We start from the raw sequence: 27,174 nt of genomic DNA on the forward strand, positions 1-27,174 counted from the left end.
GCGTTTAGCACTAAATGGGGGGGGGGGGGGGGTACTAAAACAAAAGCCGAAAATTCTTGGGACAGCAGCATGTGTCCAAATTTGTAAAACTCCGAACTTACCCTTTAAGCAACGTACGAAGAACGGGCCCCAGGAGAGAGAGACACTGATACACTGAACTGTTATGATGTAAAATAAATCATATGTTGATGTAATACTGAATATCTCCAGAAGAGAGAGTCACTGATACACTGAACTGTTATTATGTGAATCATATGTTGATGTAATACTGAATATCTCCAGTAGAGAGAGTCACTGATACACTGAACTGTTATTATGGGAATCATATGTTGATGTAATACTGAATATCTCCAGTAGAGAGAGACACTGATACACTGAACTGTGTCTCTAAACCTCACTCCACTTCTCCTGTCTTCATGTGTTTGTACAGTCGTAGTTCAGAAGAGTAATTTCATAATATCTGAATATGCCAGATAATATTATCTTCTTCTGTACAGGACAGTTGTTGAAGAGAGTTTTTTTTCTGAGATCATAAATGCCACAGTTTTAAGAGAGACATGCTGGACTTTATGCAAATGTTCTGAGTTTCAGAGTGAACTTTTTGAAATGTCCCATAAATAAACACATATTTCATTAAAATGTCAAAGAAGAGTATGATTTTCTTTTAAAAGTCAGACATTTACTTATTTTTTAATTGTTTTCTGCAAGAAGAATCATGTTTTCAGATGTAGCAACAGTACGAGTGAACAGATTAATGAAACACTAGTGTAGTGACTGGTAATTTTTCAGAACAACCCAGTAAAATGTCTTCTATAATCTCTCTCAATATCATCAGAAAGCTCATGTCAGTCATAACAGATTCCTATACAGAAGTGTGTTTGTGTTTTATGTTATCCCTGAACTTGTTCCTCTTTTCTCACTCTGACTCATCTTTCTCAATCTCAGCTTTTAGATCAGAAATGCTGTATTTATGAGAAACAGCGCATGGGGAATTCCAGCCGTTCCATAGTTTCATTGCCAGGGGTTTGGCAGACAGCTTTAATCAAGTTACTTTCTACAGTTACAAAACCTGCTTCTCTTCCCAAGATAATAATAATAATAAATAACAATAATAATAATAAAATAATTTGATAAAATTAATATTATTTGATAAAATGTGACGAGTGAAAATAAGGTGTGGCCCCTTTAAGATCTGCGCGCTCCCTGTTAAACTGTGCGCGCGCCTCGAGCACCCAATGTATGTGGGTAATTTCTGTTTTCTGCTCATTTTTAAGTTGTTTTATTTATTAAGTAACGCTGTGAACGGCAGTGTGACAGACAGTTCCACTGGAGAATAAAGTGCGAGTGGTGAAAACACAATCGCCTTTGTGAGTTTGTCAGTCTCTGAAATAATAACTCAACTAAGTGAGCTTTCCATATTTCCTCAGGACGCAACGCGTTACAACACATTAGTTCATTCCTTTACAGTAACTTACACCTCAAAGTGTGTGTGTGTGTCTGTTTCAGCTGTTGCTCTATAAGTTACTTGTTTAACCCGTGATCCTTTTCTTTTCTTCCCTGTCTCTTTATCTTTTACGTTATTAAAAATCATGTATTGTGTAAACTATTCTAGATTAATTATGTTGGAAATATGATTGTGGTTTGGGAGTGGGCTTGTGTGTGTGTGTGTGTGTGTGTGTGTGTGTGTGTGTGTGTGTGTGTGTGTGTGTGTGTGTGTGTGTGTGTGTGTGTGTGTGTTTCTATGTGTGTATCAAAATTGCAGGCTTTCTAATAAAAATCTATATTTTTTTGTTGTTATTGTTGCTGATTTCTTTCTGTTGTGAATTTTAAGTGAAGAGGATTAGATGGATAAATATTCAGATGAACACTGATCACAGATCAGTCCTCACACACCATTGATCAGTTCTAAGAGTCTGCATTCAGCTCTAGGATCAGAGATATGAACATTCATAATAACATGTATATGACTTTAAGGATCTGTTTATATGTTTATACCGGCTCAGATTTCTGTAGTTCTGATCAACATTAGTGTATCGACCTTTCAACTCAAACTCATTTTCATTTTCACTGTAAATCCTCTGCTGTGTTGAATGTCACAATGTGTTTAGTTGCACATCAACAAAGAGACACATCTGATCGTTGTTTCATAAATTTTATTTGAATAACAAGTGTTCTTTCAATGTGTTTTTAAAATTTCATTTTTAAACAATTTATCTACATTTATAACACTATACTTTGTATTATATTACATTTGCATAATTTGCATGACGCATTTCTACTGACTGACTTTATCGATACTTTTTTACTATTTTTGAAAGTTGTGAAAACACTAGTATGGAGTATTTCAAAATGTGGAGCAAATTGGAACACAAAAAATATATACTTAATGTAGTCACTGTAAAAAATGTTCGTAATTTTAACAGTAAAAAACGGAAAGCAACAGAAGACGTTAATGTACCCTTACTATATACTGTGAAATACTGTTAAATGTACGAATTTTGGAAGTACACTGTAAAAAAAACCTTACTGTTACATTTACTGTACCTTACCTTAAAAAATACGGTAGAAATATTTATATTTTACGGCACTGAACTAAAGTTTACGGTAAAAAACTGGCAACCACAGCTGCCGTTTTTTTTTCCGTAAATTTCAAGTTTTTTTTTTTTTTTACAGTGTAAGTTTACCCAACTATGATGATTTAAAGGGGTGGTTGATTATGATTTCACTTTTCTAACTTTAGTTGCTGTTTGATCATAAACAACATCTGCAAAGTTACACTGTTCAAAGAAAAAGGAAGATATTTACTTTTAAAGAAATTATTTTTTAAGGACTACAACAAACGGCTGTTAGGGACTACACAAGCTTTTCCCGGGTTAGTGACATCACAAAATGTAGAATTTGCATAAACCCCGCCCCCGAAACACGATTTATAGATTATCATGACAGAATATGCTAATCAATGACTAGAAGATAATGACACATCAGCTACATAAATGATGATATGATGATATGTTGTCACTTCTTCTCCGGTTTGAACATAAAAGTTGAACAGCAATATAAGTCACAGTAAACGTTGAAAGAACGGAAAAGCAAAGGATGAGTCCCTGTTTTTTATCCTTTGCCATCATGAGTAAAGATGCAGTCAGGAGATTCACAGTCCGGAAGAGACTTTACTGGCTGTTTGCAGAACAATAAAAACAAGATACATTAATAAAGTCACAACTGAAAAACTGTATCAACTGAAGCATCATAGATGTCAGTATGAAATTATGCCCAATAGTCAAATTACATTCATCATCTTAAATATTATTGAATCATTTTTAAATATTACTACTAAAATTATGGGTTACAATAAGGTTCTTTAGTTAACATTAGTTAACTACATTAGTTAACATAAACTGAGAATGAACAATACTTCTTCAGCATTTATTAATCTTAGTTAATATTAATTTCAACATTTACTAATATGTTTTTCAAATTAAACAATGTATTTGTTAACATGAAGAAACAATAAACAGCTGGATTTACACTAACATTAACAAAGATTAACTAATACTGTAACAAATGTATCGCTCATTGTTAGTTCATGTTAGTTACTACATTAACTAATGTTAACTAATGAACCTTATTGTAAAGTGTTAACAAAATATATAATTTTTCTTCGTCCAGAAAAATTGTCATACTTTCACATAAAAAATACTATTTAAATATTACTACAATTAATGACTTCCACATTACAAAAATTATGTTCTTACTCAGTATTTTTGTCTTTTTCAAATTCAAATGAAGTGAGTTTATGATTAAAACGAGATCAAATATCTGCCATTGTGGTCAGAAAAATAAAAACTTAATTTAAAAAAATGTAACACAAGATTATATTTCTGACCCCATTGGAAGATATTTGTCTATGTTTTAATCCACTGGAAATAAGACAAATATCTTCAGTCATCTTTGTTTCTCCAGTAAATGCATCTTGATTTACGATTACGAATAATCTTAGTTTATATTTTTGTGCTGGAAAACAAGAGAAAAATACTAAAGAAAGAACATCATTTTTTGCAGCAATGTAACTTTGTTTAATCTCTGCTTATGATGTATCAATATCTTACCAGATGTTTGATCTTTTCTGATACACCAGGACACTTTACAGCGGAGACTGAGAATAAAACACACATCTGGTTATCTGCATAGTTTAAATACAGCAGATTCATTCATTCTGCAAATCAAGAACATCCACAGACCACATTAGAACAAGGAAATAATAAAGATGAAGATCTAAAGTTGATGTACATTAGTTAAAAAAAAACGTCTGATGCCTTTCCAGGAGATATGTTACTGTTTATATGTTTACAGTTGTTAACGCCTTTCATATACACTAATAATAACAGATCGAAATTGTTTTTTAATTATTCAGAATACATGAAATGAATGATGTTAAATGAAAGGATTAATCAGGAACAATTCACAGTAACACTATATTGTAATAGTGTAAAGTAACTTTGCAGCATGTCAACTAACTCTATTAGTATTGATTATCATTGATGATCAGTAGATCCAGTGGATTGTGAGCGGCTGATATTTGTTTTACTCACAGTTCAGTCTTAAAGTGTTACGTAACGTACAATAGAAAGTTTAACGACGAGGAATAATTCCAGGAAAAAGACTTTAATCTCAAACAGGATAAAACCACACGAACATTGACGAGAACTGAGAGTTTAAGTACAGAGCAAACAAAGGAACATGTTTAGTAAAGTAGGGAACGGTGAATGACATAACTAATTAAACAGAATACTTTTAATTAAACTAATTAAACAGACCGGGGAAAACTAGTCACATGACTAAACCAAAAACACAATGAAACAAATAGTCATAACATGTTGGCAAACGTAGTCTTATTCATTTCATTATTTACCCAAATCTTTATGATTGTCAATGCAACAAACTTTAGTAGAAACAAAGTTTGGCAACACTTTCGATAAGGTCCCAAAGTAACATTAGTTAATGTGTTAACTAACATGAACTACCCGTATTTAGTAGAACTGTATTTTTCTTTTCTTTTTGGTACAACATTTAATAACCTTTGTCAATGTTATTTAATAAAAAATGCAATTATTTATTGTGTGTACATTAACAGATACAACTGATCTTAATAATGTTGAAATTAACTTTACAAGATTGATATGCTGTATATATATATATATATATTGTTCATTATTAGTTCATAAAAACTAATGTAGTTAACTAATGTTATCAAATGAGAACTCATGTGTTACCCAAAGTTTAAATAAGATGTAACTGAGAATGGTGTGGGTCCAGAAATGCATGTGTGAGAAAACCATTGCATGAACAGTGTGTGAGTCATGTGTTATGATCTAATTCTTTAGAAAAAGATTTCTATTTCTAGGCCTATTTCACATATTTCCATTTCTCATAATGTGTGTTGCTTCTCGTTATATCACTGCTATCACCGGGACTTATACATTACAGATGAATAGTTTTATCCTCATGAAGGAGATTATAGACATAATAACACTGATCCTATAGAAATAAAATGTGTTTCTGCTTCATATGTGACACATGATGATCCTCATTGAGCTTCAGATCAGATTCTCTGATTTCTCTTCACTGTCTCTGATCCTGAAACTAAAGGCTTTTAAGTGTGAAAATCGAGTTGCGCCATCTCGTGGTCAGATGTGGTATTAACATCAATCTTCTATGGATTACAAGATATAATTTACAAAGACATTCATTGATATGTAGACCTAATAACTTTAATTATTATTTAATGCCTTAATTATGTTTAATGCAATTGGTGTTTTGTAGTCTCAAATGAAACTGGTCTTCAGAAGAGACCAGTGTTTAATAACTATGTTTCAAATAACACTTTGTTTCATGTGGAATTATAGACTAGTGGATGTCTCTCTCTCTCTCTCTCTCTCTCTCTCTCTCTCTCTCTCTCTCTCTCTCTCTCTCTCTCTCTCTCTCTCTCTCTCTCTCTCTCTCTCTCTCTCTCTAATTAGAGCCCTAATTAAAACAGCAACAACAGTATAATGTCCTAAGTTGGTAAACATTACCTCATTGTTTTGACAGTTGAACAGAAAAAGTGAATACATACACTCTAACAACAGTGTTTTTCGTTGAATAGTTATGTTTGTGTGAATCGAAACGGCGTTGGGTTACAGCAACCATAGTTTTATATATTTATTTATGTTTCACTGTAAGTAATAGAGAGGTAATTAATAGGATATAAAATACTGTAAAAATCATAATAATAAAAAGACAGTTATATTTAATGTAATGGGTGTAGTGTGTGAGTTCAGCAGTGGGGGGCGCTAATGCAACAATAATGATGAGTGGGCGGGGTCTATGTTCATGTGGGCGGGGTTTGTGTATCTGACGGCAGCCCCGAGCACAAACACACACTTTAGATGAGACATCTGTGGTTTCCTGCAGGTGTGTGTGTGTGTGTGTGTGTGTGTGTGTGTGTGTGTGTGTGTGTGTGTGTGTGTGTGAATCTTCACTCTTCAGCTCTGATGAATCCTGCTACACTTCTGCTGGAGAAACGAACACTGAATTCTCCTCAAGACACCGTACCATGATCATAAAAATGATCATATATATATGAAAGAAGATCACACACACACACACACATTATTGTTTTCTATTTAATTCTCAATACTATAATATAGTTTTGGTTTCACCACAGGAGTCATGTTTGTGTCCGTGCACAACACTTTTAATAGAAACCTCAATAATAATATCTCAGCTCAGGATGGTTTCAGCTCCTCGGCACAAAAGCTGATCTCAAGTTTCAAGAAGCATTCTGCACATTCATGCTCCGACTTACAACTGAAGTCCGAATGATATAATCAAGATCACTTAGAAATGCTCCACATTTAAGGCCAATTTACAACAGAAGGGGATTGAGTCTAAGTCTTTTTAAGGGGTACCAATAGTGTAAGTTAAGTATAGTGTGCTTGCAGAAAAAAACTCTTCGTTGATGGTGTTGTTGGTGATGAGAAAGTGTAAAAATTGTGTTTTTTTAAAAACAAAAAGATTCCTCTTATAATGTGGTTGATTATCTCTGGAAGCTGAAGTCCTCTATGGCATCACTTTTTAAAGAAACACTAGACGCCTATAGACTGAACGCGTAATACACATGCATAGTAATTGTGTTTACCTTAAGAAAATAACTTTATTTTCAGCGACATCAGTGACATCAGGCCTAAGTTTATGTTTAATTAAACATGAGGAGAAATGTGAATAGTGTATTTCTATGAAACTTTGATAAGTTAATTTGACTTTTCAGAACAACTTCCATAAATGTATTATTTAAAAGCATGTTATGAGTGATGAATCAAAAGGAATTTCACCATCTTCTGGTAACTTTCGTTTGTATTTAAAGAAACTTTTTTTCACTTGGATAGCCACTAGCCAGTGTCTGATCCTGTTGTGGGTGTTTATTCCTACAGGGCGACACACAAGCCCCTTCACACAGCAATCCCGGTAAATTACCATAAAATTAGAACGAATTTACTGGTAAATCCACAAACATGCTGTACACACAAACAACGGCTTTCTGGCTTTGTACCAGTAAGAGACCGTTCACACATCAGCTTCAAAATACCGGTAAATTCTGTGATGTCAGTCATCGGATGTGATCATTAAACGTCTTCATCCGCCCGCATTAGGAGAAGCGCTTTAGTTTCACTTATCTGTTCAATTTGACAAAAAAATTTTAAACGTCTGAGTGATAGGCATAAGGTATGATCAAACAGAACGTGTTTTATCTCTTACAGCTGCAGTGTGTGGTCTTTAGCAGCATCTAGTGGTGAGGTTGTGAACTGCAATCAACAGAAGTTACGGTGGCCGACAGGAAGTGACGTCGTCGTCTGAGACAGCATAGAGTAGCCAGTTCAGCAATGAGGTTTCTTTACAAAGATAAATTAAGAAATTAGGATGTTATTGGAAATATTATTGTTACTTGTTCATCATTGTGTCAGTGTTTTATTCACTGACTTTAGCTAGCTTCTTTGCAAGAAGAACAACATAGTGACGAAACGCGTTTGTCCATTTAAGACCACTGTATAAACCCGGTGGCGCAAAATGGCCTTTTCAATGTAAGGGTGTCAGGATTATGTTGTGTCTTGTGATAATTTAATTTCTGTGAGTTGGTTTCATGTGCTTCAGTTCAGTCTTAATCTCCTGCTAGTTAGTCTCCTTGGTTACTGATTATGTTCAGCTGTCTGTCATTAAGTTCCCTGTGAATTTATACCCCCTGTTTCTTTCAGTTCATTGTCGTTTCTCGTCTATATGTGAGTAGTTTGTGTGCCCGTTCTCTCTGCCTTACTCCTTGTTAGTGGTGGGCAGATCGAGGCTTTGTGAAGCAATGAAACTGTTGAACCAAATGTGCCATATTGTGTCGAGGCTTCGAATCAATCCGACACCCGTCTCAACGGTGACACCTAGTGGTCACTTGCAGGTGTTGATCTGAAACAATCTTGATAACGAGCCATTAAAAAATTTGTTTTTTGATTATTGTAGCTATTTTTCTAATATGTGAAGCTTGTAACCTGTAGGCTCCTCACTGTGCAGAATGTTATTTTGGTCCTGAAAAATGAATATTAATAAAATACATCAAGCCACAATGTCTCACTTTTTTAGAGATTCTTATGAAAAATATTAATTTCTCTTCTTTGGAAAGACTTAGCCTACTTTTTTTTAACAGATAATTTCTCCAGTTTTTGAAAAAATCCTCTCACAAAAACCCACGAGGTCAAGATGAGTTGACTTCACTTTTTATACAGATGTACGATTGTGTGGTCTGTTCCCGACCCTGTCAATCAAACGCTGAATCGGCGGAGCACGCCACCTGTCGAAACACTCAGAAGCTTCATTTAGCCATAGTCACGTGACATGTGTGTTTTGAATCACGCTTCGGATCAGTGTTTCGAAACATCTGCGCTTCGGGATCTCGCAAAGCTTCATTTCGCGTCAGCCAAATGTTTCGCGTCAGCCATCCTTTTGTATTATCTTCATGTTTATTAAAGAAAGTTAGCATTTAATCTTCCAGTTGTGACAAAAGGGACCCGCAATGTGTTTAGAAAATGTATACAAATGTATACATAGTATACAATAGTACGTTGTGTTGAATTTGTCGTTTAATGAGATCTAATGTTGTCAGTGCTGATTGTTTCTCATGTACTTTAATGGTCCAGTGGCAGAACTTTTGCCAAGCGCATCAGAGGTTCTGGGTTCTAATCCGCACTAAGTAGTATAGTTTTTTTTTTTCCTCATCAAAACCAATTGTTTATTAGTGGTTGTATATCAAGCAGGGACACGTTTTGTGATTTCACCAAAACGAATAGAGAGTCTCTCCGCAACGGATTGAAGCGAGCATCTGTGTGAAGACTGTGAGAACACTGTATCCGCGCCACTGATAGCAACGGCAACGAGCACTTTGGTCACTTGATTTCAAAAACAACATATTTCAGATCACCTCTTATTTAACAAATGAACGAAATGAATTCTCTACTAGAGTTAACTGGAGATGTTTTATTTATTTGTATTGGTACATCCGTGCCGCGAGATCTTTCAAAAGTAGTGGGGATATGTCCCACCCATCAAACCCGTCCCACCCGTAAATTACGCCTATTGGCTAAAGTGACGTGTTTTCACACTTGTGTAGAATAAAAAACTCTTTGTGTTTGACTGTGAATGTTCTGCTGGTGCCATCAGTGTCATTTTGATATCAGTTTTCATTAAAGGGGTGGTAAAACACGATTTCACTTTTCTAAGTTTAGCTAGTGTGTAATGTTGCTGTTTGAGCATAAACAACATCTGCAAAGTTACAGCGCTCAAAGTTCAAAGCAAAGGGAGATATTTGCTTTTAAAGAAATCAATTTCTAAGGACTACAGCAAACGACCGGTAGAGACTACACGACATTCCTCCGTGTTTGCTGACGTCAGCATATCCCATTAATTACATAAACCCCTCCTCCGAGAATACTTAATAAGGGCGAGGCCATTTTATATTGCTGCTTTGGAGATGAGTTGTCGCAATGCCGTCGAAACACTGTTATTTTCCGCTGTGTTCAGCCTTCCCTAGGGACGAGGGAGTTCGGGATCAATGGTTAAAATTTATTTTTAACTCGGTCCCTCATAATTATGACCAAAATCTCTCTCTCTGTGCTGCACATGTTACGGAGGAAAGCTTCCACAATCTTGGCGAGTTCAATGCAGGATTCGCACAACGGCTTGTCCTGAAAGATGGAGCAGTTCCAACTTTAAGAACAGAAGCTGTTGTTTACGGGCCACAACCTGTAAGTATGATTTATTTTTCGTCAATGTGTTTTCCTGTAATAGTTCGTATTGTTAATTGTACGTTGTAGCAAGGAAGTAAACAAATGACAACACTGTTTGGCTCTGCTGGTTTGTTAAATGCTCATTCATACTTAACATTATCTGACAAACACCTAACGTTACAAACTTTTTTTTTGTTCACTATCTTCACTTACGTTCTTCACTAACTTTTTTTTTGTTCACTATCTTCACTTCACTATCTTGACTTCCCTAAGCCGGCTTTAGGGAGCAAGACCACGGTGCTTTTCTTGCACAACTCACACTATTTCTATTAATTTCTTAAGTTTGATTTTTGTCTCTTTGTATTAAAAAGTTTTCGCACCTCTGCAGTACAAGATACATATTGTTTTAAAGCAGTTTCACAGTCATAAACAGCAAAGTAATGATCAATGAGAATTCAAATCTGCTGTAAATCAGCTTTAGACATATAATATTTTAGTTGAATTCAGTTCAGTGTTGATTCAGTTCGGTTCAATAATGTGTAAAGATCATCAATTATGAAAATAGTTTAATTCCACAATAAGCAGCTCTGGATAAAACAGTGATGTCATCATCAGATCAGTCCAGTTATCATCCAATGGTGTCATAATCTCTGAATATACAGTTCTTGCTTTCCCTGGGAATCGAACCCATGACCTTGTCGTTGCAAGCACCACTACTACTGTTTGAGCTACAGGAAAGCATTTTAAACACACACAACTAGCAGTTTATGTCAGGTTACAATCAAGATTACTGTAAAACTAATATACAGATCAGATGTGTTCAGGAAAGCATGTACTATATTCATGAAATCCAAACATGTACTATATAAATATAAAATCCATTCATACACATTCATCTTATATACTGTAACAGTGCACGTCTTAACCATGAACTCATTATTTGTTGATAAAGGAACATGATGGAGAATATTTATCAGGTTAGATGAATCACACGTCTGCTTTCTAAAAGGAGAAACACAGAAATAACACACAGATCAATATAACATCAGATTTCTGATCAGTTTTCACTCTATTTCTCTGTCTCACCTTTTCTGTGACTGTAAAACATCACAATGAATCGGTGAAACATGAGAAACTGTGAATGAAGAAAAAACGTCAGATTATAGTATTCCTGCTCAAACAGCGACAATTCATAAATCAGTCACTGCGATGCAGAGAATCTGACAAACGATTACAGTTGTGGATATACATTTACATACAGTACAAGTTGCAGAATCTACAAAATATGAGTATTTTTAACACATTTAATAAGAATAAGCTTAACAGACCTTCACTTTATTTCACTTGGGCTACTAAAATATGTTTTGATATATATGGTGAAATAGATCAAATAACTATATAAACTTATGACCACAACTGTAAGTTGCTTGTTGCTTCTCCTATATATACTGTATAGTGAATGAAAATTCATAGTTTAGAATTGATTTTACACATTCAGACACCAGAGAAGATGAAACACTGATGATGAAATATGATAGTTTGATATTAAACATAATAATTACTCACAGTTTGGTTTGCCGCTATTAATGCTGTTTTGTCTGACTAGATTCAGCGTTTTTCTGTTTTGGTTCATTAGATTGAGACGTTTTGTCCTTTTGGTTCCCCATTCTTCTCTTTCTCTCTTGTCACGTTTATTTATTCTGTAGTTTGTGAAGCTCCACACATGTTCTCCCATGCTGTAATTTATCGTATGCTTTGTCTTTGGTAATATCTGTTCAAAATAATACTGTGGTTCAGTTCAGAGTGAAGTTTGAAATAAGTTAATGATTTTTGAACAATATAGGTTTACATAATCATTTCAGTTTCATTATAATAGAGACAAACATGTTTTGGATTTAAGTAAATTAATTAATAAAAAAAAAAAGCTCTTTACAAAACAATTAAAGATAAAGTTTTTTTTTAATTACCATATGATGAGCCGGAAAGAGGAAACATCCAGTCCAGGTCTGAGAGATCAGACAGCCCAGAAAGATCAGCTTTTATATGGTGTTGGTTAACTTAAACTCCTCCTCTGGGGTTTACTATAGATGCTGATGCAATATCACCACATCCTCTTTAACTTAAATAATATAATCTGTTTTTCCTATCTGAAGTTCCTCTCTCCTGAACTCCAGAAAATGATGAAACTTGGTCTATCCAAAATGGTATTTTTTTATGATAATGTCTTTATTCATATAATTTATTTTATTAGTTATACTTTATATATTATTATTATTATTATTTTACATGTTATTGATTTCTTTAATCATATATTGTCTATATGTTCTGATATGTTTGATTATTTCTTCTGTGCTGTAAGATCGAGTGTCCACTTTAGTGGTCCAGGAAAGCCATCGTTGGCTCAGCCTGGTTGATATGACGGATGCGTACAAGGTTCGGTTCCCTGACTCCCCAATTTCAAAGGTTGGGCTGTTCAGTGGCGCGGTGGAGAACTGCGCCCAACAGTTCTCTGCCATTTAATTGCAGATGGAGGCCATCCGGCACATCCTCCACCCGCCGCCGGTGGCAGTTCCTCCGCCTGCTCGTCGCCGAGGGCGTCCCCCTGCCGCCGCTCCTGCTGGGCCTCAGCATGGAGCCAACCGCAGGCAGGCTACCGAGCCCGTGTCAGACGCTGCCAATCCAGGTGGCAAACGTAAAACTAACCGAGCTCTTCAGATGGTTACCCGAATTGTCAAAAGAGCAAATTCGTCCTTTCCTGGGTTCCAAGAGGCGCAGACTGGCGGTGTGCGACCCTGCAAAGCTTTGCACCCCTCAGCAACCTCTGTACTTGTGCTTTTAGCGTTCGAGTGTTCGAAGTCAGTGAAAAGTCCTACCCTTCGAGTGGTCCACAGCCAGTTGTGTCTTCAGGTCAACTCGGAAAAGAGTAAGCTCGCCCACGTGCTAAGGATGTCTTTTTCGGGTATGGAGATGGACTCGGTCCAACACGCCTCTCAAGAGGAATGTGTCCGGTCGGTGCTATACAGAAATGAAAAAAGGGACCCACTGAAATTTTTTAGAGGCTCCTAGGGAATATGGCCGACGCAGCCGCAATAGAACGGCTTCCTCCATACGAAGAGCGCTTCAGCACTGGCTTCACGGCCGAGTCCCGAGCTGGGCGTGGCAGCGGGACACTCCATGTGACTAATCACCCTGGCCTGCCAACAAACCCTTTGCCCAATAATCAGACCTTTTGTTTCTCCGGGCCAGCCGCTCCTAGAACAAGTGTCCATCAACAACGGCTGAAGGGCCAAGTACAACGGGCATGCAGTAACGGGGGTCTGGGCGTGCCTCCGACTGCATTGGCATCAACAGCCTCAAGTTGCTAGCAGTACACCTTGCTTTGAGACGACACAAAATGCTGCTGCTCAGCAAGCATGTTCAGGTCTGTTCAGACAACATTGCGATCGTTGTGCTATGCTTCCCTCGCATGTTGCAACTCGCCCACCACCTCCTCCTATGGAGTCAGAAGCTTCTGAGGTCGCTTCATTTCACTTAATTTTCCGGCCTGCTCAATCGTGCCAAAGACGAGGCCATCCCCAGGCGGTCCAGCTGTTCTGGGACCACTTTGGGACCGTACAGTTACATCTGTTTGCCATTATTAATATTAAATATTTGAAAATGAAACTAATGCTTCAGGTGTGTTCCTTCGATTTCCATAATCATTAATGTGGGGGTGGGGGTTTCCTTGCTAAATTACCAAAAGGTTCAACAGGGTTTTCCCCCCAAAGATTCACACTGCTAACAACATCATGTTAATAGGATTTATCTTCAGTTCATTTGAGTTCAGATGATTATTTTCTGAAACAGTTTCAATTCTTGTTTTGGAAAGCAGTGTCAATAGTGTCTGAAAGTGCTTTTATAAGACAAAGCTTACATAAATGCCAGAGATACACTGCAGTGGCCAGATCAAATCAGACAAAAACATCTCCCAAAAATAACAACGATACAAAGCATGACAAAAATACATGAAAAAGATGTAAATATAAAGTCACAATTGACCTATCGGTAAGCCCCTCCCCTCGAACGCAGATGAGCCAATGGCATTTGAGTATTAGTTGCACAGGGAACTCGGACAACTTAAGGTCCAGTTCCATAGAGAAACATTGGAAGATCCGATGCTTTCATCGTTTTGATGGTGTCTATACTAGAAAAATGGTAAAATGATGTGCCTGGGGTTCTTGTAACACTGATTCCAGGTATCCTGAGAGGATGGGCATGGGTATTCATGTTTTGAATCACCCTACTGTGCGCTCGTTCAAAAGTGTTATAAGACTTCCGCGAATGGACCAATTATCTGCGCAATAAGACTGAAGCCCGGTTTATTTATAATATCAATGCGAGCGCAGTAACCTGCTTCCCTAAGGATTCAACCCCAATCCCAATAAAGATGAAAACTTTCATTTTCTGGTCCATGCTAACGTACAAACCTAGCTAGCTGTTCTTACGTCATGCAGTGTAGGTAAAATACACATAAAAGAAAGGTCTACTTTTCAGTTCCTCTCCCTAGTAGACTGATAAAGGTACATTTATCTAATCTAACCCTGCGGTACATGAACAGTGTTGATCCTGGATGTTGTTCACTGCGACCGTAACATGATGCTTCTCCTTCTTGCATTGTGATCTGTAAACCCTCACTTCCAGATTAATCTTGTTAACCACCATTTTTATTTTAAAATCTTTTATAAATCCCTCCATGGCATATTTAAGTCTCACTTGAATGCTCCTCAACGAGAGGTGGTCCTTCTGTGTCCAAAATTTGTCAAAAACATCTTAGGCCAAGGTTTTCACACTTATAACTGTAATTGTAAGACAGTTAGCAACTCCGTTTGTTTGTCCAAGTTAGCAACAGTAACTAAGGGGCGGAGCTTACCGATAGGCCAATTCACTTAAACCAATACCACAAAAATGGTCAAACGGTCTTAATAATTGCTTAATGTCATGTGGAATCTATTTATTTTCATTTATTTATTGGGTTAATATCACTCTAAAGTTGTGCTTTTCTTTCAGAAAGTGTGGAAACCAACAATGATGTGAGTCTATAAACAGCGGTAATCTGTTTTCCTTAAAGATCTGTGGCAAAATTCGACACATTATACTCATACTCACTATTCTTTTCTATTTCTCAAAATGTTCTTGGTGCTTCTTGCTGTATCATTTTTACGACCAATACATTTGCATTGGTTCATCTAATACATGTAGATATAGTCTGTAGTTTTTGTTACTGTTTAAATTCAATCTGTCTTTGTCTTGCATGACCTTTCAGTCATCCGGGATTAATCCTGGTTTGCATGACAAAAGATAACCAAGTTTGCATGGTCTGCACAGTTTCTCTAGTTCATCATGATTGGAAAGACAAAGCAACACTGATAGAACAGAAGATTCATTCATATCAGATATGTTAATGCTTCATGATATGTAAAGTCATCCTCATTCAGCATCCGAACAGTCTCTAACCTGAAACTGAAGCCCTTTGAGTTTAATAACTGTAATAACAGCTAATAATCTTGCTAATCTCTATTAAAATTGATAAATTCATATCTATTTTATTTATAATGGCGTAATATGTCATGCAATTGATATTATAACACATACAGACCTAAATCTACTGAATGTAGTCTTAACAATACAATGTTTTATTTGTATAATAATTGAATAATTGTATATGCGTGTGTGTGTGTGTGTGTGTCTGTGTGTGTGTGTGTGTGTGTGTGTGTGTGTGTGTGTGTGTGTGTGTGTGTGTGTGTGTGTGTCTTCATGTGATCTTCTTTCTGCTGTTGATCTGCTGATGATCACCAGAGCAAAACTTAAGGTATCGTCATGGGCGTAGGTTTGGTCTCAGCTTTGGTGGGGACATCCCCCCCCCCTTCCGGGACATCATTTGGATAAAAAGTGTCTGCTAAATGAATAAATGTAAATCTGTTGTGGTTTGATGCGGTCTTTCCTGCATACAAAATGGCTAATTAATTTTGTATTCTATCCTATGGCTAGCAAGTTTAACCCTCCTACCAGATATTGTTATTTGGATATTATCAATCAAGTAATGATTCATTATATTTGAATAACCAACAGTGTTCACTTTCGCTTTTTTAACATTGCCAACGTGTTTTTCCAGCACATGTGTCTAGCAAGGAGGCTACACTCACAAATACATTACATAAACAGAATGTAGAAACAAAAAATGTCTCAGATGATCCACTGTTTATGACTGCAAGATTCTAAGTTAAGGTAGGCTAATTAACATTCAGTGACTTCGTAGCATTCTATCATGATAGCACGACTTATATGAGTCTATCCGTGCTGCACACCCCTAATTAATGCTCCTAACCTTGAAAGATTGCAGAAGCTAGGTTTAACTGTAACAATATCCTGGGTAACAGGATCACCAGTTAATACTATTTTCCACAGTAGAATCTGCATTTGAAAGCCTGGTCAGTCACTGCTACTGCTAGTTATTTGTGTGGCTAGTTATTTTTGCCTACTTACACTCTGCTTTATGAAAAAGCTTCGTATGTCCCCTTTCTTCTTCTTGGGTGACATAGCTGATCTACAAAGTACAAAAAGGGGCAAAAAAACGGAATATTAAAATGTTTTACTCTGGCCTTTGTATATGGCAGGCAGAGAGACAGCCCTGGTAACTTACCGTCGGCGTCGTCACGCTCGCACACACGCATAAACCACCCGCTCGCTGCCAGTGAGTGCAAGCACAAAAAGTAGTCCTGGCCCGCGCGTGTAGCCTGCCCGTCAGATAACCCGCCGCCAATCAAATTACGGCGTATCTTGTACTGTCGTCGTCCTGGCCGTTGGAATCGATCCAAATGCAGCGCAAATATCAAACTAGCAGTTCAAAGGAGCTTGCTAAATATTGGTGGGGACAAATTTGTCATCTCAAAATATTGATTGGGACTAGTACCCAGCGTCCCCCCCTAAACCTACGCCCTTGGGTATCGTGTCTGTATTTCTCGATCTGCTTTCTCTATCTTGTATGCATGAGTGCAGTCAGGGCTCTTCAGATTTACATTTCCTCACAGCTGTGCTTGTGAATTTCTCTTAGATTGTGCATGCCACTGTTGTAATACTGTGTCAGAGAAGCATTCTGTGGTTTGACCAGTGGCGGATGCAGAACGTGACAGATGGGTGGGCCTGGATTAAGTCGAGGTGGGCCTGAATCTAGGGTTTAGTATGCTATATTTATGGAGATGAGAAATAAAAACCGCACTGTACAGCTATGATCAGCTGTTCGGCCGAGCTTTCGAAGTTGTTAATACGGAAAGACCGATGCTGACCGGATGTTTTTTGTCAAATGACCTTGCGGCACTCTCTGAAAAGTTGAGATGTTTTTCATCTCGCCGCGACATATAGGCGCGCCTGGAAAAACGAGCGCGCTGCAGCCTGCACCACATGCGTATGGCAAGCAGTGTTGCCAGATTGGACATGTCCAATTATCGTACCAGGAGTTCCAAATGATCTATTTGGAAGAACATTATCGTACACGACGTAAACGTGAAGAATACAGCTATTTATCCCAACATGTAGGATGGATTAGATGGAGCAGTGTTGACGTGCGGCCGGGCGACATGTGTGGTGCCTGTGTGTGTGTGTGTGTGTAGGCTATAGGCTACGTGCTTGCGTGCAGGCAGGTGAGCCTGCAAAATGATTCTGGGTCAGAGAGAGAAGCGGTAGGATGTGTGTTTGGACGAACGACTGAAAACTCTGAAATTATCTTACATTATGGGATTTTTTTCATTTTTGATCGTACATCGTACATAGGTCAAAATTATCGTACAAATACGATAATTATCGTCCATCTGGCAACACTGATGGCAAGCTAAAGTATTCATAAAGCATGCGGGACGCGCGATTTGCCATAAAAGCGCGCGTTCTTAACGTGCACTTTGTGGTCACGGAAAACGCGCGCCAGAAATTTGTGGTTTTTGCATTAAAAAAATAAATAAATAATGTATGAAACTTTATTGTAAAGTGTTACCGGAATTACAACTGGAAAATTTGCGAGATGTGTCTCGAACGAAGGGATTAAGGGACTGTCCGAGGTGCTGAAATAAAAAACAGTGAACTTGAAACCGAGAATATCATTTAAATAGCAGATCACACGTCGATGACGCACGTTTTGATGCAAAAACGCGCGTTTCTGACGCGCATTTTCCGTGACCACAAAGCACACGTTAACAACGCGCTCTTTTATGACAAATCGCGAGTCCCTTGGCAGTCGAAACGCATGCGTTTGACGAGTCAATCAGATGCCTGACCATGTCTTTCACGGCCGCGTCGCTTCCATTATGAGCGCCTAGGCCTACATCTGAAATAACAAACTTGAGCGCGCAAAAGACGCGATATGTGCGGCCGGGCGACATGTGTGGTGCCTGTGTGTGTGTGTGTGTGTGTAGGCTATAGGCTACGTGCTTGCGTGCAGGCAGGTGAGCCTGCAAAATGATTCTGGGTCAGAGAGAGAAGCGGTAGGATGTGTGTTTGGACGAACGACTGAAAACTCTGAAATTATCTTACATTATGGGATTTTTTTCATTTTTGATCGTACATCGTACATAGGTCAAAATGTCATAGGACATAGGACATAGGACGAAAAGTCTTTGTCTTTCCAAGACACGGTGTTCATGTGAACAATGAGCCTCGCCCCCTCTCCTTGCAAGGGTGTCAAAGTCTGGACAAAATATGTACAGTGACATGACATAACTGCCAGATTCAAACTGTGCGTTCGCGCGTTGGCTGGCGCTGAGCCAGAGATGGACGCGCTCAGGCTTGTCATATATCATATAAAGTGTTCGTCGGGCCGTAAATGGCCAAACTTAATTCATTATTATTATTATTATTATTATTATTATTATTATTATTATTATTATGCAAATTAAAAATTTCGTTTTTATTAATCTGATTGGGTGGGCCACCTGTCAATCTGGGTGGGCACGTGCCCACCCAGGCACGCCCATAAATCCGCGCCTGGGTTTGACTGTGAGATTTTCCCATAGATTTTCAGAAAAACTCAGTCTTCCAGAATCTGATTCAGGCATGATAAAACAAACCTCTGGTTATGAGTGATGAATCAAAAGGGACTTTTTAATGCAAGCAAAGAAATGACACATCTGAAGCAGGTTTTGTTTTTAAACATAGCCTAACCAGTGTCTGGTTTATTTTTTATACATACATTTTTGGCAAGCTGCTCATGTCTGATCTTGTCAAGAAATGCCAAAAAGCTCTGAGGATTTTTTTTGTGTTGGATTTCACAACTTGCTTTGCATGACTACACAGTTTCATTATGGAATAAAGAATGTACCAATCCAGACTATATGTTGCGAAAATACATTTTTGTTATATCTAGTAATTATAGAATACAGTTGTTGTAAAAGAAAATACACATATTATCAAAAGTAAACTGTTACTAACATTAATACTTGTACATCACAAAATGTTATAATTAAATTCACTTCTTTTTGGATCTGCACATAATGTCAAGAAATTCTGGTCAGAAGTCTTGAGTATATTAACAATCCTAGGCCTCAATATTTCCTCATCCCATTCTGATAGATCTGAATGCAATACATTAATCAATACACTTCATTCATATTAATGAAAAAGTAATAAACTGGAAAGACAAAACTAAAATATCTATTACAGTATAAACTGGCTCAGTTTCACTATAGAACCACTTAGGAAATTATCTGCCTCACTTAGAAATAAAACATTTCTGTCTCGTACAACATTAAATACTGCAAACAATCAATACATATAATCAGTACAAAGGTTTACAGTGACTTTACTTGATGTGTTATGAATTTAGTTAGTCATATCTGTCTGTTTGTTTCCCTCCTGTGTTTTGTATCCCAGTCTACTTGCAATTAATCATATATATATATACATATTTTTTCATCACTATGAAATGTTGGAAAAGTAAAAAAACAAACAAAAAAAAACATTATGTACTGCAACAATTACTGTTTTACTTATGTATAATTTCATACAGGTAATACTGTGATTACACATCAGTGATTGTCAGATTCTTTCATAAAAAAATGCATTAAAGGGATAGTTCACCCAAAAATGAAAACTCTGTCATTAATTACTCATCCTCATGTCGTTCCAAACTCGTAAGACCATCGCTCAACTTTAAAACTCAAATGAAGATATTTTTAATGAAAACTAATTATTAATGATTAATAATTTGAACTAAACTGCTCATTTCATAGTTTTACTATCACTTTATGAACTTTTTGAAGAGTAAAAGTGGTAGTTGTGAATCTGTCAATGGAGGGAGAGAAATCTCAGATTCATCAAAAGGATCTTCATTTGTGTCCGAAGATGAACGAAAGTCTTACGGGTTTGGAACGACATTAAGGATACGGGGAGTAATTAATGACAGAATTTTTATTTTTGGGTGAACTATCCCTTTAAACCCATTCATACACCTCTTATTCTGTAACAGTGTCTGTAACGGTTGATTATATAGATCTATAATATTTGTATAATGTCTATAATAATGCTAACATATAAGCAATATAAAGTAATCCCTTTTTAATCAGTGATTGAATATTAAGAAATATTTTGCTGATCAGGTAAAAGGAACTGCACCTGTTTTAAGAGAAAACACTTATTAACACATACAGTAACAATATACAGTAAAATATAATTTAGTTTGTGTATGTGATTAGTGAGTGTCACCTCATCTGTAAATCTCTCTGAGACATCAGAATGAAACTCTCTGGATCTTGAGAAACTAGACAGTAAAAACAGAAACATCAGTTTTCTTGGAAAGAGGCTGTTTTCCGTCTGTGTGACTAAACCATTGCGCAACAAACAAGTGTTTTTTAGTACCTTCATAAATTAAAATAATTTAAAAAATAAATACCAACATCCAGCAGCACAATGAACTGTTTTTGATAAATAATAACTGGAGACTGCTGACACCGAAAGCCTTGCACATTCAAGTTTAAAAATGGTCACGCGCACTATTACAGTAAAAATAAGGTGGAAAGATAATACAAAATGAATCATTTATCTGTATGTCTAGCCTTTGGATCTGTTTGTTAGACCTTTGAATCAGGCCTTCTCTGTTGGAGTAGCTTTAGCTAGTAATGCGGTCCTGAAACTGCAGCCGCTATTGCAGGAATATAGTATTGGATGAAATATGTGTAACCGTGTTTTATCTTAAATACTCACAGTTTGGTTTTCCACTGTTAATGCTGTTCCGTCTGACTCGTCTCAGACTCTGTTTCGCTCCTGGATCAGTAGTTTGAGTCTCATCATCTCTCTTTGTCATTTTCCTCTTTCTCTCTTGTCCTGATATTCAATTCTTCTGCAGTTCGTGATGATCCACAGATCTTCTGCCATGCATCAGTTTCTCTTAAATTCTGTTTTTGCATTATCTGTTGCAGACAATAGAGATGCAATGTAAGAGTTAAAGTTTAATTTTATTTATTTATTGCCATAAAGATTTACATTTCAGTTTCATTTTGAGATTTCAATGCATTGTTTTAAAAGATAAAAGTCATTTTTAAGCTTGTGAAAGAATCTCCTCTGCAGCTCTGAGATCTCGGTTTGTGCAGTCTGAGGTGGAGAGTTGTTGAGCTTTAGATACGATAAAGCCCCCCCGCCCGATACGATACTGATCAGTTTCAGGATCTATATAATTAAACTGATTTGAATACACAAGGTTTTTTTGGTTTTCTACTGACTGACACAAGAAGATACAGACACAGCAGTGGCAGATGGCTGTTATAGTAATTTAATGATGGCAAATGCACAAATTCCTAAAATAAAATGAACACTATTTTTTCTTTCAAAATATTTACTGAATTGATTAGAAAGATATGATGCCTCTTTTACTCAGGCAAGCAGATGCAGTTACTGGCTATTCTAAAAATGAACATATATTCATTCAGTCATTATACCAGGGCTCAAAACCAAGGATTTGTCCTGCCAACATTTTCACAAATTTTAGATACAAGTGAAATTTCACAATTCTAGATTCCAATTTCAATATCACAGCAAAACCTACTAGCCTAACTTAGATTATTAAAAACAAGTAAAGAACAAATAATCAAATTACAAGCAAATAAATACAATAGAACAAAGATACAAATTAAATGAGCAGTGCTATGAGGTCTAACAGTTTTCAGTTAACAGTGTGAGAGAGTTTGCGTGTGTGTGCGTGTGTGTGTGTGTGTGTGTGTGTGTGTGTGTGTGTGTGTGTGTGTGTGAGTGCGTGCATGTGTGAGAGATAGTTTTTGTGTGTGTGTGTGTGTGTCTGTGTGTGTGTGTGAGTGCGTGCATGTGTGAGAGATAGTTTTCGTGTGTGTGTGTGTGTGTGAGTGCGTGCATGTGTGAGAGATAGTTTTCGTGTGTGTGTGTGTGTCTGTGTGTGTGTGTGTGAGTGCGTGCATGTGTGAGAGATAGTTTTCGTGTGTGTGTGTGTGTGTGTGAGTGCGTGCATGTGTGAGAGATAGTTTTCGTGTGTGTGTGTGACATGAGAAAATTCTGCTTTTTAATGCATAAGTAATTAAAGTAAAGATTTGTGATTAGTTACTTTATTTATCAGTCATGCAATAATGTAATAAGCATTCTTTTTCCATTAAGTTTGCTGTGTAGTCATGAGGATCACCTTAGTGCATGCGTAATATTTATTTACGGCGTACAACATTTATAAATGCCAGAAAGAGCTGTGCATGCGAAGGTGCCGGGATTCTGGGTGTGTGTACACACGTTTCTGCTGAGGGTATTTACATAAGCATTAAAAGGAATAGATCACCATTCAAACAAGATCCTCTCTCTTTTTATTCTTTTTGGTGAGTAAAAATGGTGATTTGCATTTCTAATCCAATTTTGTGTAAAAATTGTAAGTTTGATCAGATCAAAACAGTCTGGTGTAGTAGTAGGCCCCTTCTGTCTCGAAGGACAATGGCTGCGCCTTTGTCTTATTTTTCTGTCAATTTTGTTGTTGGCAACATCTGGAGTGGCTCAGTAGTCCTATCCTTGCATGACAGTGTCTCCTGCAATTCAGGCAGACAAAGCTGGATGGCGGGTTGGAGTCACGGCTTGGTTTCCTCTCCTTCCTGTGACTTCTTTTGTCCTTCAACTGCTGGAGTCTCTTCACTTCTCCCCTTTGGAGAGCACTTACTGTAGTTCTCCATGCGCCGCGATTTTCTGCAAGTGGCTCCCAGGTCTCTGGGTTTATTCCAGTGGTTTTCAAATCACGCTTGAGAACGTCCTTGTAACACAGTGCTGGTCGGCCTAGAGAACGGTGTCCTGTAGCTAGTTCACCATACAGTATATCCTTGGGAATACGGCCATCCTTCATACGGCGCACATGACCTATCCAGCGCAGCCGACATTGAGTTAAAAAAGGTGCATGCTGTGGGAATTTGTCTGTTCCAGGACAGATGTGTTGGTGATCTTGTCTTCCCAGGACGCAGGCAGCGGAGATGGAAACTGTCCAAGCGGTTTTCCTGTCTGGCATATGTCGTCCAGGTTTCGCTGCTATACAGCAAGGTGTTGAGAACGCATGCTTGGTATACTCTGAGTTTGGTATTCAATGAGATGTTGTTGTTATCCCACACTTTCTTACTCAGTTTGGACAATATTGCAGCAGCTATTGCAATACGAGTGTCGATTTCTTTATCAAGCGACAAGTGACTGTTGATGGTGGAGCCCAGATACTTGAAGTGGTCAGTGTTTTCCAGCACCTCGTCGTCAATACTGATTGATGGTGGTGAAGGGACATTTTGGCTCATGAGATTGGTCTTTTTAATGCTGATCGTGAGCCCGAACTCTTTACAGGCATGGGAAAAGCAGCTGCTGTAGTTCTTCCTCAGTGTGCGCCACCAGGGCCGTATCGTCTGCAAACAGCATCTCTCTAATGAGTACTGTGCGGACTTTAGTCTTGGCTTTCAGATTGAACAACCTTCCGTCAGTCCTGGTGTGTAAATGAACAATTTCTGTAAACACAGTGTCGTCTGAAGAAATATCTGGGTACACATGAAACCGACTTAAAACGCTGTAGTACACATGCCAGACCAGTATGAGGCGCTGTAATTCTGCCACAGAGATACACTAAAAATAGAGAAGAAGACTTGGAGCAATTGCCCATAAACTTTGCGCACTGTACAATAATATTAGGCTCAGTAGCTTCTTCTCTTTTTTTAACCAAGAACTTTATTAAACAATATAAACAAGCATAAATGGCCTGGTACAAAATATGAAATGTCTTAATTAGACAACAGACGAGCATCATAGCATGAGAAAGATATAAATGTAAATAAATTAATAAGTAAAATTAAGAAATAAAATAAAAATACATTCAAGTAAAATAAAGAAATAAAAGAGTCTCGGTAGCTTCTGCAGCTCGAACACAAGCATGTAGTCGCAGTTGTTGTTGCTGTGACGTACAGTGTGTGACTAGTCGACACGTGGGGTGATGACATCATCGTTTCACAAACACACGGATTGGCTGTACACACGAAAACGCAAGGATGTCGTTTCAAGATTTTTCATCTCTGGTACCTGATTTAAAAGAAATTGTGGTTTCAGGCTCCCAAAACGTCAGATCCATCTGGACGAAACGCCGATACGATACAAAATGTTTGCAGCTAAACGTGTCTCCATGTTCCTGTACTAGTCACCTCACATCACCTGTGACAGGTCACAACATGAAGTGCTTCTCACAGGCTATTTAAGACAGTACTGGATATGAAGACACTCTTCACCACTACTCAAATACATTAAAGCCTTTATTTATTTTGCGCTTCTTAAGTAAAGAATATGCTGTACTTATTCAAACAGACCGTTCCCCTTCAGGGACTACCGCTGCGTGAAATCGCAGTGGGAACGCCCTCAGCGTGACGCGTCTGAAGCATGAATGAAATCAGTCAATGGAGAGAATGAGCGTACGGCGAGTGACGTCATCGACCAGGAAGCTATAAATATCCCCTGAGTACACAATACGCCAGCTTTTAGTTACTTCAGCAGCTCTGTGTGTGTCTGAATCTGTCGATTGTGTTTGTCTGTTTTGTCAGGAGTTTTCACTATATATATTTTATATAAAAAAAACAATATGAGCGAGCAGTATAAGAAGTGTGTTCCCCCCTGTACTCGGCACATCACGGGTGGGGATTCACACGAGCTAAGTGTGGCTTGTTTGGGAGTGCAGCAATGCCCAGTCGGCTCTCGAGGGAGTCGATTGTCAGCATTGCGAGCGTTTTCCCTTGAGAACTCTGCGCTCGCGGCGATCGCTCTTCGAGGAGAGTGATTTGCTGCGAGCTCCCCGAGGCTCGGGTCCCGCTTCTGTTGAGGCAGAGCGGCGGCGTTTGTCTTGGGGCTCGCAGATGGATCTCGCTGGCGACGTTGAGACGGGCTCCGCCCTATCTCAGCTATCTCCGACGAGATCTAGTGCCTTTCACCCGGCTCTGGAAGCACGCGCTGCGGCGGTTACTTCTGCCCGGGTGTAGGCACATGATGATGTTGAATTGAGATTTTCCAGTTCTGAGGAGCTGGATGTCGAAAGTTTATTATCAGAGAAAACTAGTTTATCACATTATACTGCAAATGAAGAAGGTTTGATGGATGTATTATCTCGGGCTGTTGAAAAGCTAAAAAAAAATAAAAAAAATAACAGTATCGAGTGGCCAGCTGATAGACAGGTTTCTAGAATTAAAAGCAATCTAGATGATAGATTTCTGTCTGCACGACCTCAACCTTCTAGCCGGTGCTTACCGTTCTTCCCAGATCTTCATGCTAAGGTTTCAAAGACCTGGGTTAGACCGGTTTCAAGCAGAATTTACACAAATCAGTCCAATGCTTATGGTAACATTGTTGGTGCTAAATCTGCTGGTTATGTGACGATACTGTAGGCGGAGGAGACGCTTGCGAGCTATCTCTCTCCTGCTTCATCGTCTTCACTTAAAGCACCGGCTCTTCCACCAAAAAATAAATAAATAAATAAATATATATACCTCTGTGCTGGTGGGGAAGGCTTACTCGGTGGCTCGGCAGGCGGCTGCATGTTTGCATACGATGACTTTTATGCAGGCTTTTCAGGCCGACCTGCTCAAAGGAAATCTGAGGGGGGTCCCCGCCGAGAGAGACTTGCGTTCACCTCCCTTAAGCGTGCCCTGTCTCTCCCGGCGCCCTCAGGGGCCCGTCCTACTAACCCTGCCGAAACAGGGCGTAGAAGGGTCTGGCGAGTGCTTTCCCGAGGGACGCTCGCCGCCTCTAAGGAGGGTTCTAGTGTGTTCAGACCAGTCGTTCCCTGCCGGTGCACCGTTACAGGGCACTGTGTCTGTCACGCAGAATGTTCAACCAGAGCAAAGTCTTTCGTCGAGTTCGTCTTCAAAAAGAGCACAGCAGAAGCGGAGTGTCACGTCTCGTGCCCCCCTGCAGAGAAACTGGAGGGACGAGGCGGGGTGCTCTCCGGCGCGGCCTTCTCGGGGCAGGACTGATCTGAGGACAGTCATTGTCGCCAGAAAGGCCGCGTCGAAAAAGTCCTGACGGGCTGAACGTCAGGACTCTGAGGGTGGTCCCCATCGGGAAAAACTTGAGTTCACCGCACAAAAACACGGTGCCCTGTCTTTCTCGATGCCCTCAGGGGTCTGTTCTACTAACCCTGCCTATACAGGGCGTAGAGAGACTCGGCGAGCGATTTCCCGAGGGACGCTCGCCCCCTCCAAGGAGGGTTGTGGAGTGCTCAGACCAGCTGTTTCCTGCCAGTATGTTACAGGGCGCTGTGTCTATCACTCGGGATGTTCATCCGGAGGCTAGCCTCGAGAGGCTGGTTCCCTTAGTAGAGTTCCTGGCGGAATGGGTCCCCCACCCA

The 27,174-nt window shown here is 38.5% G+C and overlaps 3 long non-coding RNA genes across 4 annotated transcripts in view; all 3 read right to left on the bottom strand.

Moving 5' to 3' along the window:
- LOC143730784 (uncharacterized) overlaps nucleotides 1–27,174 on the bottom strand; it is a 98,316-nt gene that overhangs the window by 53,279 nt on the left and 17,863 nt on the right. The gene's annotated exons all lie outside the window — the stretch shown is intronic.
- Nucleotides 10,856–12,320, bottom strand: LOC143730790 (uncharacterized). 2 transcript variants are annotated; one of them, XR_013200626.1, is made up of 4 exons: nucleotides 12,272–12,320; nucleotides 11,871–12,075; nucleotides 11,391–11,439; nucleotides 10,856–11,306 (listed from the first exon to the last, which is right to left on the bottom strand). It is a non-coding gene; the product is annotated as an uncharacterized LOC143730790 (long non-coding RNA). The 2 variants fall into 2 exon arrangements; XR_013200625.1 differs by lacking the exon at nucleotides 11,391–11,439 and having other exon boundaries at nucleotides 12,272–12,317.
- On the bottom strand, nucleotides 19,410–21,930 carry LOC143730814 (uncharacterized). Its single transcript, XR_013200652.1, has 3 exons — nucleotides 21,528–21,930; nucleotides 21,030–21,084; nucleotides 19,410–20,939 (listed from the first exon to the last, which is right to left on the bottom strand). It is a non-coding gene; the product is annotated as an uncharacterized LOC143730814 (long non-coding RNA).

The sequence above is a fragment of the Siphateles boraxobius genome, unplaced genomic scaffold, assembly GCF_051911475.1.
Source record: "Siphateles boraxobius isolate OS27281-9 unplaced genomic scaffold, OSU_SipBor_1 81, whole genome shotgun sequence".
In the NCBI taxonomy this organism is placed as follows: Eukaryota; Metazoa; Chordata; class Actinopteri; order Cypriniformes; family Leuciscidae; genus Siphateles; species Siphateles boraxobius.